Source organism: Fukomys damarensis, unplaced genomic scaffold (genome assembly GCF_012274545.1).
Source record: "Fukomys damarensis isolate Sample0158 unplaced genomic scaffold, DMR_v1.0_HiC HiC_scaffold_1, whole genome shotgun sequence".
Taxonomy (NCBI): domain Eukaryota; kingdom Metazoa; phylum Chordata; class Mammalia; order Rodentia; family Bathyergidae; genus Fukomys; species Fukomys damarensis.
In genome coordinates, this window is record NW_022900913.1 from 20968960 (window position 1) to 20974959 (window position 6000).

The following is a 6000-nucleotide window of genomic DNA, read 5'->3' on the forward strand; positions in this document are numbered from 1 at the left end:
AGCGATATTCTCATGATGTGCTTTGAAGTCTTACAAAATCTGAAAGAATAATGGTGGTTTATTAGACATACACACTCAATGTCCTCTGTATACACTGGATGTTAACAGATTAAATTACAAAACTTAATTTTCTTACAGAATATTTTCTAAATCTATAAGCCCTTAACTCATATTATATCTCGGCAAATTTGAAAGCTATTGGAATTCTACTTTTCAATGTCTCATAACTAACTTGATAATCTTTTTTGTCATGATGATATAGCATTTTTAAAGCTAATATTTCACATCATTTATATAATGGAAAACAATGTAAATTTTACATATTTTAACTAACTTAATCAACCCTGCCCAAGCCATGTGGTGAAAACTGAACATCCATTTTACTCAAAAGTTATTCTGTTACTCTGTTTTGGAGCTTAGATGGTCATACTAGAGAGCCATATTTTCTTGCAATTTCCTACACAGTACTACATGAAATTCAGTTCAGCACAGTAGACATATGGAAGACTTTTCTGAATCCTGAAAAATACCTATAAAAATAATAAGAAATTTTTGTTTCCTCTCTAAGATATATAAATAATAATGTTGATGTCAAGGGGGAAATACTCCTTCATTTATATTCATTTTACACCTAGATGTTTCTATGAAATATTTTCTTCATAGAATGAAAAAAGAATTGAATCAATTTCTTTACATAATTTAATAAAAATTCCTAGAACGTAATTTGTAGAGGAAAATTCTATTCAATGTTGCAGAAAATGTTATAAAGAAGTAGTTATGGCATCTAAATTATTAAAACATATACCCATTCATTTTTCATTCATTGGCCAAGCAAGGCAGAGGAGCGTGAAATCCCAGTATTCTCACTTGTACTTCAAACTATGGCATAGGATAACTTTGCTGGATGTCACAATTGCTTATAGTTTAAAATCCCTTCAACAGATAACATTTTTAAACAATAAAAACCTTCTATCTCAAAATTACCCTCTATAATTGGCATGATTCTTATTAACATATCTCAGCAATTGAATGAATAAGCAGACATAGTATTCATAGTTTGTTGACTCTTACTTCTCAAACAAGTACTGTACACTACCCTAGCCATATTCTCCTTAAGAAAAAAGCCTGTTTTTCTTAAAAGGAGAAGTGAATAAAAAAAATAATAATAACTCTGTGTCAACCAGGCAGAAGATTGAAAAAGAAAGATCAATGAGTTTTATTACATTAAAAATCCCATAAGAAAATATCCCTGAGCATCTGAGTTACTTTTTCAATTGCTGGAACAAAATAGTTAGGATAGAGAGGTTCAGCAAGGAAAGGTTTGTATTAGCTCACAGTTCTAGGTAGCCGGAGTCAGTTGGTTCCAAGGAAGGGAAGCATGGCAGAAGGTCATGGTACAGAAACAGCTTACAGCAGGGTAGGAAGTAACAAGAAATGAGCCTGCCTTCTTTGTCCTTTTATATTCCAACTGTCAGAGCTCCTCTCTTCAGCAAATCCATTCAGCTATATTTCGAACCATGTTAATCCAACTAGGAGACTAGTACTTAATCTCAGTATCACACACTCATGATTTTTCCACCTCCCAAAAGCCCCACCTATGAGCATATGAGGCTTTATGGGGACCCCTAGATATAAATCACAAGACTGATGAATATAAAATTTTCAAATGTCCTCAACAAAATATTAACTGACTAAATTCAACAATACACCAAAAGGATTATGGAAGTTATCCTAGAGATCCAATCCTCTTTTAGTGTATGCAAATTAAAAATTGCATACAATATGAGCCGGGAATTTAGCTCAGTGGTTCGGTGGCCTGCCTTGCAAGCGCAAGGACCCGAGTTCAACCCCCGGTACCAAAAACGGGGGGCATACAATAGCAGAATTATAAACTTGACTTATATGATTATGATCATTTCAATATATACAGAGAAAGAACTTGACAAAATTAAACATCTTTTCCAAAAATTAAAAACTCACATTGAACTATATCTGAAAGGAAATTTTCTCACCATATTAAAAACCATTCATAACAAATCCATAGTTTACATCAAAGCAAGAATGCCTGTTCTCATCATTTACATTCAACATAGTACTGAAAAACTACAAAAGTAGTCAAAAAGATAAATAAATTGAGGCATGCAAAACAGAAAGAAAAAATGAAATCATCCACGTCTTCAGATGTTAAAGTTTATATGTGTAAGTACTATGTATTCATAAAAATGCATAGCGCTTATGCATGAATTCAGCAGTGTGACATGATACAAAATCAATCTATAAAAATTAGTTGCATTATTTTAACAAATAAAGAAATACTCAAGAAAGATATCCAGAAAAATTTTAGTGATTATAAAAATAATACTATAGGAAAATCTGTAAAGATTTTTTTTTAAAATGAAGAAAACATCAATAGGCATGTTTCTCATTTTCATAGATAAAAATAACCAATATTGTCAAAATGTCCACTTTACTCAAAACAACATATAGATTCAACATAATCTTATCACAACACCAACAGAATTTTGCCCAAAAATAGAAAAATATTTACAAACCAGAAGTGGTGGTACATGCCTATAGTCTCAGTATTCTAGAAGGCTGAGTAAGGAGGGTCACAAATTATAAGCATCACAGTTACTTATTTCAAATTATGTTTCAAAATGATAATAATCAAAATAATATAACACTGACATACAAAAACAGGCATTTAAATTAACAGACTGGAAAAAAAGTCCAGACATAAATCCAAGTATGTATGGACTATTGTTGGACAAGGACTCTGAAGGGCCAATTTGGAGAGAGGATGTTCTTTTCAATAAATGGTGTTGATAACCTTGGATTTCCACCTGCAAAAGAATGAAAATGGACACTTAAACCATACACAATAAGGAAGCTCAAATGTATGAAGACGTCTTGAGAGATCAAATCCGATTTTGATCCCTGGTACCCCCCCAAAAAAGAAAGAAAGAAAAGAAAGAAATCATAAAATGAACATAAGATGAAATGTCAACAGACACATGGGAAGAAAATATTTGGAAAATAATACCTACTAAAATGTAAGAAATCCACATAATTTAGAAGAAAATATGAACAATAACAAAATTAAAATGAGTGAAAAGTAAAGCATACTTCTTATTTAAAAAAAAAAAAGACACAACAATGACCCAACGGGTATATTAAAAGATCTTCAACCCTATTAGTTGTCAGGGAAATTCAAATCAAAGCAATGAAACAATCATTGACCCATGATGAGATGGTTGTTATCAAAAAGATAAAGATAAAAGAAAACAATTATGGACAAGAATATATGGAAACAGAGTATAACGAGGATTATTATGAGTTCAGAGGTAGAGGAAAAGGAAAGTAGATAAAAATTACAAATTTGTGACTGTAGAGGAAGAATTAAGTCTAGAGATGTAATAAAACATGATGTCTCTGCTGAATATTATATTATGTACTAAAATGATGCTAATAGTAGATTTTAGATTTTCTTTACATGAGTGTGCTCACCATAAATCATGGAAGGGGATGGCTGCATAAACATGTGGACCAGAGTAATTATTTCAAAATGTATATGGATAAGAAAATAGAATATTGTGTGCCTTAAATCTACATGAGAGAGGGACATTACAAGAAGGAGAAATTCAAGGAGAAAAAGACACAGAGAGAGACACATAAAAGGAGACAGAAAAAAGTGGTCGCTTCTCCTTTTTCATTAGTGTACTTCACCATGCATATCCTTCATTTTCTGGGAGAATATCCTACCTTACCATTAAGGTGTTGTATCAGTTGTGTCTTCTTCTGCAAGTTAGATCCATATAATTTAATATACAAAATACTATCTAATTACATGGGTCTCTGATGAATATTACAAAGAGAAGTCTTTCCTAATTGTACACATCCATTTAAGCATAGTATTAATGACTGCATGAGTCTTTTCTGTGATCTGTTGCTCTTTGAATGCAGTGTGGAAGATGAGAAAGCATACATATTGTTCCACAAGAAGTTATGTGTTATATAAAGAGCATCAAATAAAATATTGTGAAAATGAATAAATCTTTAGAAATAGATCTGTTTACTTCATCGATAGATTATGTGCAAAACTTAAAAACTATGTTTAACCTGAGATTACAGTTTATTTCACCACGTAGTCACAAGTATTTAATTCTTACTTTGTTTTCCCGAAAGTATAATTTTGAGATTCAAATATATTTTTATCAGAAAATCTTCAGGCTCATTGTTTCCTGGATTAGACATTGCAAGAAGAAATTATTATTGATTTATAGACATGTATCAGTTGTTGCTTTATTTTAAAAATAATAAAGATGTATGTTAATTATAGAAGAGGATATAAAACAGTGAAGCTCTTCTTGATCAGAGGATGTGTCTACAACTGTTTCACTTCTTGGAAGGCTAATGGCATTTTACCACAAGCAATTTTTCAATGTTGATAATCTTTCAAAAGCAGAAAGATAAGCAAGATTCTTTTTAAACAAGAAAAATATCTGAGATTTAACATACATGGTGAAAGGAAAAATATTGCATTATGTTTAAAAGTGATTCAGAGAAAGTCCTTATTTAGCCATTAATTCCTTTGAGTTCATAACCACAGTTGACGAATATTTATGTGAAAAAAACTAAGAATGTCTGCTCACTAGGTTTTTATCCGATGGATAACAAATAAGAAAATGTAATCAAATATGTTTCATAAATACAATAAGAAAGTAACTCCTCATTTCCAATGCACATGTCTCTTGTTAATACTAAATTAGAGAAAACATCTTGCTTACAGCACCAGAGAAGAGTCTCTATAGTAAATATTAACTTCTGAATGCTTAATTATGTGTTTACTGAGAGGATTTAAATTCCTTCGTCATAAGGATTATAAAAGGTTGATCTCATGTGCACATTCATTCATTTTTAATGTAATGCACTATGACTATGCTGTCTGAAGTACTTTGCTTGGAATGGTAATAAAATAAATAAGTAAAGCCCTCCAGACACACTTTGCAGCTCATATATGCCTGAGGGAGGTGATGTAAAGCTAGAAAACAGGTAATAAGAACAGGTTACTACAATCAAGGTACAAAAGTAATACCAGTGAAGCCACAGGGTAATAGGGCAGCATAAGTGTCTTGTGTTCAGTTCACTACCTGAACTGGCTTCACAATGTGTTGTTTTACATTTTCACGAGAATCCTTTTCTATATACTCGACTGAGAAGAGGTCATGTATTCAGTAGAAATTTACTTTTCCAGGCCAAAACATAAATTCTGAAATATTTATAGTTTATTGTAAAAAGCCTTTCTCGTGCTATCATCATCCTTAGATTATTGCCTTAGAACTCAATAGATATAAACAACTAGAAATAATTTATACTAATATTTAAAATTAATTTATGATTAATAGAGTAATTCATATTTTAAAATTTTAAACAAAAGAATCATTAATGACTGTTTCTTGTTTACCTTAGTGGAGTCCTCTGGAGGTAAGATGGTGAAATAATGAATCTTTTACATCTAGCAAAATAAATTAAAAATGTGCAGCATGTTATCTTCAATTATTTTCAGATTATTTAATTGTTCTTTAGATCATAAATGGAAAAATCATATTATTGTATTCATCTAATAAAAACTGTACTTAAGGGCCAGAGATATAGTTCAATGACAGAGCACTTGCCTAATGTGTAAGAACCTTGAGTTTGATTCCCAGAAATGGAAAAAAAAACAACAGGAATAAAAAAAAGATTTTACTAATATATTAAATCTTAATACTTGGAATGTTTGAATGATTTCTTCTTCTCTTTTTTTCCTTTGGAAACACATACTGGAATAGTTAATAAAGAAAGAAAGATTTCATATTTGTGTCATTTGAACTTAAGGATCTAAGTACAAATAATTAATTAGCTATGAAAAGCAGTTACAATTTATTGCTATTTCCATTAATGAGGGAGAAAAACAAAATGACACAAACACTCCTGAAACAATCATTATAATATATATAT